Source organism: Lacerta agilis, chromosome 15 (genome assembly GCF_009819535.1).
Source record: "Lacerta agilis isolate rLacAgi1 chromosome 15, rLacAgi1.pri, whole genome shotgun sequence".
Classification (NCBI taxonomy): Eukaryota; Metazoa; Chordata; class Lepidosauria; order Squamata; family Lacertidae; genus Lacerta; species Lacerta agilis.
Window position 1 is genome coordinate 12,274,238 of NC_046326.1, and position 14,767 is coordinate 12,289,004.

The window sequence follows — 14,767 nt, forward strand, 5'->3', positions numbered from 1 at the left end:
TGTGTACAAAAGCAGTGAATATCTGGCCTCAAACAGACACAGGGGATGTCTATACCACGCTGTACTTGTAAACTCTCAGGGACATGGCAATGGACATGGCTGGACCAGAGGAGATGTTTGGTCTGATGTCAGAAGGTGAACAATTGAATATGTGCCTATTAAGTACAAGCTCCATGGCAAGAGCAGAATTCAGTTTGCGTGATCAAAGAACTAGGTCCCAGCAAGAAAGATTAGCTGCATGAACCTAATATCAGTCATAAGAGGTTGCATTAAAACCATTCATGATTTTTTTTAAAAAAGAGAAATTACGAGTGACCTCCCTGCAAGAAATAATTTGGTGATCTGCTTACTGGCCCCACTCCATAACTCAGGGGTAGCCAACATGATGCCATCCAGATATTGTTGGACTACAAGTCCCATCAGCCTCAGTCAGGATAGCCAGCGGTCAGGGTTGTTGGGAACCGTAGCACGATCCTGCAGCCCGATCCGTCTAAGGCACAACTGAACCACTTTAACAGTCATGGCAAATCCTGGGAACAGGAAGTTTGTTAAGGGTGCTGCGAATTTTAGCTCTGGAAGCTCCTTAGCAAATCACAGTTGCCAGGTTTCTTTGGGGGAAGCCATGGTATCCAGAGAGCCAGTGTGGTGTAGTGGTTAAGAGCGGTAGACTCGTAATCTGGGGAACCAGGTTCGCGTCCCCGCTCCTCCACATGCAGCTGCTGGGTGACCTTGGGCTAGTCACACTTCTCTGAAGTCTCTCGGCCTCACTCACCTCACAGAGTGTTTGTTGTGGGGGAGGAAGGGAAAGGTGAATGTTAGCCGCTTTGAGACTCCTTCGGGTAGTGAAAAGCGGGATATCAAATCCAAACTCCTCTTCTTCTTCTTCTTTTAAATGGATGATGTGGATGTGAGCTCACTTAATAAGTAACTGGTCAATTTGCTTCTTTTCCACATCACATCCAGTGCTCACAATCGGAAGCGCAAAGGCTTGGGTAGGTATACCAAGACGCTTTCTGCTCTCTGGGTTCATGTTTTAAGGCACATTGGGGAGTAGGGGGAGCAATTTCCAGGAATGGAGAGGAAACAGAGTTTCTCACAGTAACATTTTATTTTTTAAAAATCTATTAAAGCCATTTATACCCCCACCTTGCATCAATGAGCCCAAGGTGGCTAGCAAATAACAACGTAAATTAAAACAGCAACTTAATTTTTTTCCTTAATCAGTTTAGCAGCAATAAATACAACAGAGCAACCACAAAAGACAGAGAATAATGATTGAAAACAAGGCAACTCTAAAAAAAATACTTTAACCCCGTCAATGAAAGCCACTTCAAAAATGTGTAATTTTTAATATATGCATTTCAATGCAAACTTTCCCCAATATACTCATTTTCTTACACATGTGCTAGTTTGAGAACTGCATCAGAAAATTTAGAGACATTCAAATGATTTACTGCGTTTCTTTTTACATATTGTTTTGGAAGGGTGAATTAAAATGCCAGCCAAACTGAAGTTCTTCCCATTCCTAGTTAGCACTCAACCACCTGAGATCATTATTAGAGGGATTTTTTAAAAAGATACATAGACAGACAGATAAAACAAAAGGTATCAATCTCTATCTCACAATTCTGAGCAGAAACCATCCCACCACATCAATCATTGTATTTTTTTCCCCTGCTGAACAAAGAGTACTTTTGGAAAGTCTGGCAAGAATTGCTTAAATCTATTTTAAAGCTGTATACATTAGACAATGGAATCTCTCTTTTTCCCCCTCTGGTTGCATACTTTATATATTTTGTGCAGCCTTATAAAGTTAAAATTATTCATTTTTTCCACTTTAAAATCCCTTTATATATATTTTAAAGCAATGGCAATGACACGCAAGGTGCCTTTTACAGCAAGCACCGTGGAAAATATATTCCTAAGCAAGCAAGCTTTATTAATATTTGAATGCAGACATTTCAAATAAATTTCCTCTGACGGCATAGGCGATGCAGAATAATCTAACGTTTCTGCACAAGCCTTGTGCACTGCAGGTTAGGTAAGAATAATATTGTGGCTTTAATTCCCCCCCTCCTCTAACCAAGGAAATCAGGGGACACAGATCCACCACACCTCAATTTTTTATTATTTTGCTGCGTGTCAATGGAGCTTCGTTCAAAAGCACGGGGGAAGGGGGGGGTAACACAAAATGATTCATGGGCCATCTGCAAAAGTGACCCCAGAGAAACAAATGGGGACTTCTATTCATCCCTAACTTGGTGCATGACGAAGTTTCCTGGGCAGGATGATTAACAGGGGCTGTTCACAAGAGCAGTTCACAACAAACATACAGTAGGTGGCGAGGTCCTCCTGCTCGGGTGCTGTACTTAATGACATCACCAAGGGCCCACCCCTAGGTCTCAGGTTTGGGCTAGGGCAGGGATCAGCAACCTTTTTCAGCCATGGGCCGGTCCACCATCCCTCAGACCATGTGGTGGGCCAGACTATATTTTGAAGTGGGGGGGGGGAGATGAATGAATTCCTATGCCCCACAAATAACCCAGAGATACATTTTAAATAAAAGGACACATTCTACTCCTGTAGAAGCAAACTGATTTCTGGACTGTCCGTGGGCCGGATTTAGAAGGTGATTGGGCCGCATCTGGCCCACGGGCCTTAGGTTGCCTACACCAGGCTAGGGGATACACCTGACCTGCAATCCTAGCTGAAATTGTCCTCAGGCTAAGGATTTTATCCTTCTCCTTTGTTTTAATTTTTTAGCGTCTTTGCATTCTGTTGTTTTTAATAATTGGATAGCCAAATACTTCATACTCAGAATAGACCCACTGAAATCAATGGATTCAAGTTACTAGGTCTATTGATTCAATAGGTCTACTCTGAATACAACTATTGTTGGAGATAACTCTTGGCTTTTATGCCAGGGGTGAGGAACCTCCAGCCCATGAGATAAGTACAGCCCTACAGACTCTCTCCAGGTCCTTCCCCTCACGAGCTGTACTCCATACCCCAGAGGTGGATTTAGGGCAGGGAAACCAGTTCTGCTTCACTGGACACACAGCCCAGGGGGGCACTGTAGGGTGTTGCAGCTATGACATGGTGAATTGAGTAGAACAGAAGCCAGGGCACCACTGAAATTTGAAATATCAAAGTCTGCTCCTGCACACCTTTATGTGCTTTCATCTGGTGGAATGTTTTCTTGAACTTTTGTGGGAAGGTTCAGGGATGCAGGAGAGGATATATTGTTTGATTATATCCTTTCCAACTTGTGTTAACAAGTTCTACAATTTAACAGAGTAACATTCCCCTTTTTAAACTTGCACAGCAGATGCGTTTGCTCAGGCTTGCTGAAACCTCTATAATAAGTTTTGTTGGTAATTTCCCCTTGAGTCCCTCACACAACACAGTCTTCTATAAAAGTATAAAAACAGTTTACTCACACATTCTGTTCACAATTGGATCCCAGAAGCCAGACTTAAGTTAGAAAAGTAATATACCTGGAAACTAAACCATAAGGAGACAGCCCCTTTGTCCTCTCTTAATGCCTCCTAAGATGCCAAGAGAGCATCTTAGGCTAAGCAGATGTTGCTTCTTTGGCGAATGTGGTCAAAGAGAGAGAAATGGCTGACCAGTCCTGCTCTTTTGTTACCTGGGCAGGTGAGGTCACGCCCACCTCTAGTCACATGCAGAGGAAGTCTGTCCCAGCCTAGGAGAAACAGGAAGTTCCGACTGGCTGGTCCAGACATCCCCTTTTATGTCCATTCTAGGGATGTTGTACTTGACTGCTCTTGTGTTTCACATCCCACAACTTTGATGATTCTTCTTGTATAAGTGGATTAAAAGATGTGGGGTGTAGAAACCTCTGGCTTTTGCATAGGTGGAATAGCATACTGTACAAAGATAAGAGTCAGGTTGGCTGCTCCCCTTTATCTCAAACCCTCAACTAGCCATGGTATGCAGCCACTAAATCACCATTGAGCCAAACCCGCAATTGTGAGGTATGAGATGATGATGATGCTTGGCCAGCTGTTGCTGTTGGCTACAGACTATGTGTGATGTCACAAGAGAACATGGCAGCTGAGTGGATATAAAGGCGAGACTTTTCCTCTTCCCTGACAGCAAAAAAGCAGGCAACAGCTGTGATGTTGCCTTGACTTCTTCCACTTGGAGAAGGTAGATTGGCAGATAGATGCAGGGGTGGAGGAAGGGGTGTGTGGTGTGGGCAGGGTGGGCCACCCTGGGTGTCACCCACTGGGGTGGGGGTTGACAAAATGTCAGGTGGCATTCACTGCGGGGCCTGCAGCGCACCCGAGCCATGCGTTTCTCCTGGGAGTGACACGGTGGCTTGGGCACCCGCAGGCTCTGCACTGCCCCAAATGGTCTGCCCACTGCCTCCCCCTCAGCTGTAGGGTGGCTGAGCGGGAGGAGGCCCCATGGAGAATCCTACCCCGGCTGGCCCCACCCCATGGCCAGCTGGCCCTGCCTCCATGGGTGGCTGGCCCCGCCCCTGGGCGCAGGGCATGCGTACCGCTCCTGGCACGCCCACCTCTAGTCACATGCAGAGGAAGCCTGTCCCAGCCTAGGAAAAACAGGAAGTTCCGACTGGCTGGTCCAGACATCCCCTTTTATGTCCACTCTAGGGATGTTGTAATTGACTGCTCTTGTGTTTCACATCCCACAACTTTGATGATTCTTCTTGTGTAAGCAGATTGGAAGATGTGGGGTGTAGAAAACTCTGGCTTTTGCATAGGTGGAATAGCATTCCACACACACACACACACACACACACACACACACCAGTGCTTTAAACCCGTTAAATTAACGGGCGCTAGAACATATGTGGTGAAACATTTTTAAAAACAGACTGCTCGCCCGCCGCCACTTGTAACGGCCGCTGCCGCTTAGAAGTACGTCCATGCGAGCGCACACCTGCCGCGTGCCCACGCACACATATGAAAGTGGGAGCTGGAGGCTGGCCAAAGCCACTGATAAGAAAGAGATAGCTCTGCTTTTGGAAGGCCAGGATCATTCTAAACTCTCAGGAGGTTCCATCGCTGGAATCTCAATAACAGTCATTGCTGCTTTGGCCATTACCATGGCAATTGCAGTTTACAAAATCCGGCACGTCTCAATCCCACGGCAGCTCGGGAGAAGGAGGAGGAGGGAGGAGAAGGAGGGAGGCGGACTCACCTGGTGGAGGTAAGGCGCGGGGGAGAGGGCTCCTCAGACCCGCGGGAGGGCGGGAAAGGCGCCAAGGAAAAGCACGGGCTCCTGGCTCTCCTCAGGGGACCCGCCGCTGCCGCCGAACCCGGCCCAGGTCCTTCGGGCTGAGGCAACGTGGCTGCTTCGCCTGTGAGTTTCCGGGCGGAGGAAAGAAAGAAAGACGAAACCACCGAGAGGGTGGAGAGAGGGAGGAGGAAGAGGAGGCGGATGCCGCTCAGGTGCCTCAGCTTGCCCGCCTCCACCCCTCGAAACAGCCTCCGCCTCTTTCCCCGCCTGCCTTTGCCGCCGCCCCTCAAAACAATGCCTCACACGCGCGCCAGGCTTGTTGTCTTCCCCGGCCAGGTGCCCTCTCCCCCCCAATAAGTTTCCTTTCTGTGTCACACACACAACAACAACGCGAGAGCCGCAAGCCAGCTCTGCGCATAGCGTCCCTGTTGCCCTAGCAACATTGGGAACACGCGCAGAGCGTTGCTGCGTTCCAAGTCCCAACGGCTGTCTGTGGGGCACATGTGCAGTAGCGCAATCCCACGGACACAGGGACTGGACGCAGAGACACTTGCACTTTATTAGTGTAGATAATCATTTTTTTGATACAAACATCAATCGCAAAAGACACATACAACAAAAATCATAATAACAACAATAACACAAATCAACAATTCAGATTTGAATACACTGATATACCTATGGCTACACCTTTTTAAATAATATTTCCCCACCTCTCTCTCCTCCTTCCCACCACTATCTGCCTTAACGCTTAAATATTCGTTCCAGATTTCTTCATATTTTTTGTTGTTCAGTTGTTTAGCCGTGTCCGACTCTTCGTGACTCCATGGACCAGAGCACACCAGGCACTCCTGTCTTCCACTGCCTCCTGCAGTTTGGTCAGACTCATGTTGGTAGCTTCAAGAACACTGTCCAACCATCTCGTCCTCTGTCGTCCCCTTCTCCTTCTGCCCTCCATCTTTCCCAACACCAGGGTCTTTTCCAGGGAGTCTTCTCTTCTCATGAGGTGGCCAAAGTATTGAAGCCTCAGCTTCAGGATGTGTCCTTCCAGTGAGCACTCAGGCCTGATTTCCTTAAGAATGGATAGGTTTGATCTTCTTGCAGTCCATGGGACTCTCAAGAGTCTCCTCCAGCACCATAATTCGAAAGCATCAATTCTTCGGTGATCAGTCTTCTTTATGGTCCAGCTCTCACTTCCATACATCACTACTGGGAAAACCATAGCTTTAACTATATGGACCTTTGTCAGCAAGGTGATATCTCTGCTTTTTAAGATGCTGTTTAGGTTTGTCATTGCTTTTCTCCCAAGAAGCAGGCATCTTTTAATTTCATGACTGCTGTCACCATCTGCAGCGATGATGGAGCCCAAGAAAGTAAAATCTCTCACTGCCTCCATTTCTTCCCCTTCTATTTGCCAGGAGGTGATGGGACCAGTGGCCATGATCTTAGTTTTTTTGATGTTGAGCTTCAGACCATATTTTGCACTCTAAGCGGCTTTGTCATGCTGGCCACATGACCCGGAAGCTGTCTGTGGACAAACGCCGGCTCCCTTGGCCTATAGAGCGAGATGAGCGCCGCAACCCCAGAGTTGGACATGACTGGACCTGATGGTCAGGGGTCCCTTTACCTTTTACTTTCAACCTCATTAAAAGGTTCTTTAATTCCTCCTCACTTTCTGCCACCAAGCATGGGTCATCAGCACATCTGAGGTTGTTGATATTTCTTCCAGCAATCTTAATTCTGGCTTGGGATTCATCCAGTCCAGCCTTTCGCATGATGAATTCTGCATATAAGTTAAATAAGCAGGGAGACGATATACAGCCTTGTCGTACGCCTTTCCCAATTTTGAACCAATCAGTTATTCCATATCCAGTTCTAACTGTAGCTTCTTGTCCCACGTAGAGATTTCTCAGGAGACAAATGAGGTGATCAGGCACTCGCATTTCTTTAAGAACTTGCCATAGTTTGCTGTGGTGGACACAGTCAAATGCTTTTGCGTAGTCAATGAAACAGAAGTAGATGTTTTTCTGGAACTCTCTAGTTTTCTCCATAATCCAGCGCATGTTTGCAATTTGGTCTCTGGTTCCTCTGCCCCTTCGAAATCCAGCTTGCACTTCTGGGAGTTCTTGGTCCACATACTGCTTAAGCCTGCCTTGTAAAAATTTAAGCATAACCTTGCTAGTGTGTGAAATGAGCACAATTGTTCGGTAGTTGGGGCATTCTTTGTCACTGCCCTTCTTTGGGATTGGGATGTAGACTGATTTTCTCCAATCCTCTGGCCACTGCTGAGTTTTCCAAGTTTTTCTTCATATTTATACATTCTTATTTTGCGTCGACATGCAATTCGTTCCTATGTAGCTATTCTGTCCATATTATCAATCCATGTGCTCAATGGAATCTTTTTGCGGCTCTTCCAATTCATCAAAACAAGTCTTTTTGCTTCTAATATAGCACAATACATCCATTTTATTTTTTTTACCCTTGAAATCTCCCATGTTTCTGGCATATAATTTAGAATTAAATTCAGTTCCCCTAAATATCAATTTCTTTTTATTACTCTTGCTATAAATATTCTCACCTCGCACCAAAATGATCTTATCATTGTGCAGTTAATCAACATATGTCCTAAGTTCGCATTTTTACTCCCACATCTACAGCAGTTGTCTGCACTTGTTATTTTCTTCTGGTATAGTTTTGCTGGAGTCCAGTGGACTCTGAATATTATTTTCTGTTGAATAAGTCTTAGTCTTAGCATGATCCATAGGGGCTATTTCTGTTGATTTTATACTTGACTCCCATATATCATTTGTTATCTGTACCCCTAACTCTTCACTCCATTTTTGTCTATCATATTCTAAATCATATTTCTTCCTGTTGAGTAGGGTTTTATATAGTGCAAGTGTATAGGCATGTTGTACTTGACTGCTCTTGTGTTTCACATCCCACAACTTTGATGATTCTTCTTGTGTAAGCGGATTAAAAGATGTGGGGTGTAGAAACCTCTGGCTTTTGCATAGGTGGAATAGCATACTGTACAAAGATAAGAGTCAGGTTGGCTGCTCCCCTTTATCTCAAACCCTCAACCAGCCATGGTATGCAGCCACTAAATCACCATTGAGCCAAACCCGCATTTGTGAGGTATGAGATGATGATGATGCTTGGCCAGCTGTTGCTGTTGGCTACAGACTATGTGTGATGTCACAAGAGAACATGGCAGCTGAGTGGATATAAAGGCGAGACTTTTCCTCTTCCCTGACAGCAAAAAAGCAGGAAACAGCTGTGATGTTGCCTTGACTTCTTCCACTTGGAGAAGGTAGATCGGCAGATGGATGCAGGGGCGGAGGAAGGGGTGTGTGGTGTGGGCGGGGCAGGCCACCCTGGGTGTCACCCACTGGGGGGGGGTGACAAAATGCCAGGCGGCATTCACTGCGGGGCCTGCAGCGCACCTGAGCCACGCGTTTCTCCTGGGAGTGACGCGGTGGCTTGGGCGCCCGCAGGCTCTGCACTGCCCCAAATGGTCTGCCCACTGCCTCCCCCTCAGCCGTAGGGTGGCTGAGCGGGAGGAGACAGGCAGACTCCTTAGAGGCCCCACGGAGATTCCTGCCCCGGCTGGCCCCACCCCATGGCCAGCTGGCCCTGCCTCCATGGGTGTCTGGCCCCGCCCCTGGGCGCAGGGCATGCGTGCCGCCCCAGGCACCCAATCAGCTTGTTCTGCCGCTGGATGGACGGAGGCAATCTTCTAGCTAGGGGATGCTATAATGCAGGGTGGTCCAGCCTCTCATACCAAGTGGGCCGCAGGAGTATTTCTACATGGAACCTGTGGGCCACACCCTTCCTTGTCACATGGGAGGAGGGGAGTGTGGCCAAAATATAACCCCTGCCCCAGCCCTCACACTGCCTTCCCTGTGTGCAACCTGAAGTGGCTGAAACCCGAGGTATGACTGTATGTATAGTGGAGATTGGGCCTAACTTAGGCTCATTAATTTCAGTGGGTCTTCTCTGAGTAGAGCTTAGCTGGCTACAATCCACCCCACCCTCGGCCATTGTATCCTCACAGGGGTCCTCTGAAGTAGACTCAGCTGAGTGGTAGTGACCGACTCTATGATAACAATGCACAGTTTTCTTAAAAACAAACAAACTATTTTGCATTATTTATTTATTTAGAAAATGTATAAACCGCTTGCTCAAAAATCAATTTTCCAAGTACAATTATATATATATAAACCTAACCCAAACCCACAAACCAATGAAAAACAAATATACATGAAACCCTCATTTTTTAAAACAAGCAAATGAAAATTTAAAACAAATGCAACTACATCATGTGTCCAGACAGGCTTGATGGAAGAGAAAAAGTTTTTGGCAGGCTTCCAAACCAGTTTAGTGGAGGTGTCTGCCTAATCTCCGCAGGCAAGGAGTTCCCAGAGCACAGGTGCTGCTGCCCTAAAGGAACTACGTCTCCCAAATGTAGACAAATAAAAGGTTTGTCTACATAAATATATTCCTAAAGTCTTCCTGCTCTCTTCTCATTTAGGCTGAGAGTCACATCCCCTCCGCCCCCCCCCCCCAACTCAGTGGATTCAGTGCCTCTGATCTGCTCCCAGGTGCTGTACCTTGACTGTTTATTAAAATGCTGTTCCCCTTCCACCCCGGCAGCTGTCCTTACTTAGGAAAGAGCCTGCTCATTTTCAATTTTCCTTCTGCACCTCTCCTGGGTCTGACGCCATCACTCATTTATTGCATTTTTTTTAAATCAACAGTTTACTCAGAGCTACAATCTCTGCTTCCCAGCCCCCAATTCCATTGCGTGTTTTCTCTCTCCTCCTTCCTCCGCTTCATTTTCCTGGATTTGGAACAACTGTCTGTCCCCCTGAATGCTGAGTTTGTGTTTCTCATTAGGAAGCAGGGGGGGGGGGATATGTATTTTCCTACTCCAAAGATTAACTACAGCCTAGTTTTCACAAACAGCAGACAGCATAGTCAGTCTTTGTCTGGACTGTACTACTTCACATTGGGAGGGGGGCTCGTGTAACTAAATGCTTCTCCATACCCCCAACTCCCCTTCTTTCCTGAACACAGAAAACCAGACATCCGGGAGAAGGGTTTGTAGCCTAATCATCTTCCAGAAAGGTTAGTTTTCTGTGTATCAGACTCCTTTCCATGGGGAAACATTTTGTCATGTTTCCCCACCTCCACCTGCATTCCAAAGTGGTTCATTCCAAAGACTTAGGTTTACTTCCTCGGCTGCTGTTTGCAAAAATCCCATGAGTCCCATTAGCAAATTGCTCCGTTCCTGATTTTCCCTTCTTTTTTTAAACGAAACGTGTAGGCGTGACAATATCACATCTCTCTTATCAACCCAAAGTGTTACTATTCTGAGATTCAACACAGCTGTCAATTTCCTCAATGTTTTCATTCCATTTTGGCAGGAGGGGGCCGGTCCTACCGTTAGGTAGGCCCAATGAGGCTGAGGCAGCTGCCTGGGTGGTGTTGGGGAGCATAGGTGAGGTGTTGCAGGACGGAGCGGTGTGTAAGTCATGGGGCCCACCCTCTGTCTCCTAGGTTTACCTGCTACCCTCAGGTATAGTGTGAGATGCTGCCCCATCACTAGGGATAAAGTAAGACTGAGCCATTGGTCCAGTACTGTCCCACCTGCACTATAGATTTAAAGCAAGATCATACTGCTTTCAACTGTAATGGAACTGTGGTTTTCTTGCAGGTGCCGAGAATTGTTATGAAACACATTTTCCCCTTCCAGGGCTGCAATTCCCAGAATTCCCTGAGACGAGGGATTGATTGTAAATCCACTCTGGGAAAGGAATAGGGGTCGCCTAATTACTCTCAACACTCTTAAGAAACTGCAGTTGGAAAGAAGGCGTAGACCCTACCAGAGAAGATTAAACTGATGGACGATGCAGAAGTGGCAAAATGGGTCAGACTGTGATGATGTGATCTGTGTTCCTGCTCCCTTTGCTGCCCAGGTGATTACGGCTGATAGGCAACTTCACAGCCCCTTCAAATAGGGGTCAGTCCTCTGTAAAGTAGGACTTAACCTGGAGTTCTCAAGCTAGGAGGGTATCAGTTTCATCACTGTGTCACAGTACACGTTGATAGAACAGCTATTGAAAATTAGCTGAATTTTACAGCCAATGGGAAGAGTTATTGAAATCACTCTCATTAAGTTAACAGTTTTACTTAATTATTTGTCAGTACTGTTTGGATATGAAAATTGGTTTTTAAAAATGGTTCTGCCTTTCAATAGATTTGTCCCATTGAATATCAACATTTCTCCAACATTTCTCTGATGAAAATTGAGGCATAATAGAAGAGGATGATGATCATTATTATTATAGTTATGCCCCACACATCTGACTGAGTTGCCCCAGCCACTCTGGACAGCTTCCAACATATATAAAAAACATACCAGTAATAAATCATTAAACTTAAAAAAACCCAAAAAAACTCTTCCCTATACAGGGCTGCCTTCAAATGTCTTCTAAAGATTGTAGGTATATTGGCATCTGAAGAAGTGTGCATGCACACGAAAGCTTATACCCAGAACAAACTTAGTTGGTCTCTAAGGTGCTACTGGACAATTATTTAATTTTTTTTATTTATAAAGATTGTAAAGTTATCTTCTTGGCTCAAGGGTAGCATAACTCCATACCCTCCAACATTTCTCCAACGAAAACAGAGACGTCCTAAGGAAAACTGGGACATTCTGGGATCAAATCAGAAACCGGGACAGCTTCTGTAAATCTGGGACTGTCCCTAGAAAATAGGGACACTTGGACGGTCTGCTATCATTTTGATATTTGCAACTCACCTTTATTTTCTTTTTAGCTGCCTTGGACTTCCCTTGGGAAGGAAAAACAGGCTGCAATCTGCAAACAAAATGAAAATACAGAAAACTACCCTAGCGTACGGCCAAGAGGTTATCTTGTGATTTGCTGAACTACACACCTTGTCAACTTGCTTCCATTTTGTTAACCAAATGATAACCCTGCTTTTAGTTCGGGATACTTCTCTCTCTCTCTCTCTCTGTCTTGTTTTTTGCTTTTCCTCTCCTGCAAGGAAGTGACTCACTGCTCCCAGCTGGGAGCCACAGAAATTGGACACTTCCCTTCCAAAAGGCCTCCATCTTCTTATGCGCTTCAGGGGACTATATAGCAGCTGCACCCCTATATAAGACTCTAGAGGGAAAACGGGAAGAATGTGCATTTTTTAAAAAGGAGATATCTTTGTCCTGTTAAATCAATGCACTTGGAGCAAAATGTGTTGTTCCCCCCGCCACGTCTCCAAAAAAAGAAAGAAGCCTGCAATAAAATACCACCAAGACCAAGAGCTGGAACTCCAAAACCATGCTATTTTTGAATTAACGCTGTCCCAGCTGCCTCCTTGCACATTCATGGCAGCTTATTATGACACATCTGGAGGACTGTTGTGAGAGCCGGCCATTCTGTGACTAAACAGGGGCTTAGCAGGCTGAAACCATTTACACAAAGAATAACAGAGGGTTTGTATCTGAGCTAGTGAGATATCTACCCAAGCTTCACGCCATAAATTAACAAACGGAACAAGTAATGTTCAGGCGCACAGGCGCACAGGTCGTTGGCATGCCCTCTAGTGGCAACTGTGACAGTTTCGTATTTCTTACTGCAGGAAATACATGTCACATTATATTACCCAGAATTCTTAGGACTGGAAGCCAGGTATGCCTAAGTGGGAAATGCAGCAAAATGAAGCCATGCGTGTTGCTATCCATGTTGGTGTTGGTACTGATATTTTATGTATATCAGTGCACTAGTGCTACATGAAATAGCTTGTGATTGCCAGGCCACTGGGTCTGGAAAAGAAGGGATGCACTTTCCTTAGGAATGCAGCTTCTATGGGGAGGTTTTGAAAGGCTAGGCATGTATCCAATGCACATCCAACCTGCATGCTTTAAGTACTCCATTGGTATTGCCTTCCTGGAATTTATGCAACAGATTGGAAGGCAGCTATGCTCACCACTATCTTTGGCGATCACTCGTAGCCGAGTAAGATTGTCTTCCATAAATACGGTTTTAACAATGAGTCCGTAAGTGATTGTGGAGGCCAATTCTGGATCCACACGTCCTTCCACAGTGGGGACATAGGTTTCCGGGCAGGAGTTGATCACGGTGTGGATTTGCCAAGTGTGCCTTCCTATTAGCACGTTTCTCCTTTGTGTCCTGAGTTTGAGTGTCTTCAAAGCCCATGACACCTTTGGTAAAGGCTGTTCTCCAACTGGAGCGCTCGCAGGCCATTGTTTCCCAGTTGTCAGTATTTATACTACTTTTTAAAGATTCGCCTTGAGACAGTCTTTAAACCTCTTTCATTGACCACCAGCATTACGCTTTCCATTTTTAAATTTGGAATAGAGTAGTTGCTTTGGAAGATGATCATCAGGCATCCGCACAACATGACCAGACCAACTAAGTTGATGTTGAAGAATCATTGCTTCAACACTGGTGATCTTTGCTTCTTCCAGAACACTGATATTAGTTTGCCTGTCTTCCCCAGAGATGTGTAAAATTTTTCGGAGACACCGTTGATGGAATCTTTCGAGGAGTCGGAGATGGCATTTATAAGTGGTCCATGTTTCACAAGCGTATAGTAAGGTTGGAAGTACAATAGCTTTGTAAACAAGCATTTTGGTTTCCCTGTGAATGTCCCAGTCCTCAAACCTCTGCACTTCAGTCGGGAGAAAGCCGCACTCGCAGAGCTCAGGCGATGCTGGATTTCAGCATCAATGTTGGCCCTTGTGGAAAGATAACTGCCTAGGTAGGAGAAGTGATCGACGTTTTCCAACGTTACACCATTGAGTACTCCATTGGTATTGCCTTCCTGGAATTTATGCAACAGATTGGAAGGTAGCTATGCTCACCACTATACCACCAACGATATGCAACAGTTTGTATCAATTGCTGGTTCTGTATGGGCCCAAAGTCTGCTGAGTGGGATTTATAATGTGTGCACCATCACAGCTAAGCTGCAGCTATAGGCAGTCATAACCAAATCCAGACATGGAAACTGTGTTCTCAGACACAAGAGTTTCTGAGGTTGAGGTAGGGTAGCCACTTTTCACAAGGCCTCCATTTGGAGATAATGGAAGAGTGTGCCTTCTGGGGTCAAGTCAAACCGCTGGAGAGTGCCTGCTGTGGCCAATACAGTAGAGAGATGGGTTATTGCAGGTGGGGCAGATGAAGGCACCTGGTTTTGCTGCTACAGGTACTACAAATACAAGGATAAAATTTAGAAATAAAGATGCATCTCATCACAGTGCAGAGGACCACTGCGACCAGGTAACCATTGTTGCTGCTCAGTCTGCTGCCCAGGTGCTCACCACTGATGGACAATTTAAAGGCCTGTGATTTTTATGTACCCTCCAACATTTTCCCAATGAAAATAGGGATGTTATATTCCACACCAGGAAGCTTCTCTCATGTTTGATCTTTCCACACACACCTGTCATCTTGAGCCAATTACAACCTCTATGCCTCACCTACCTCACGGG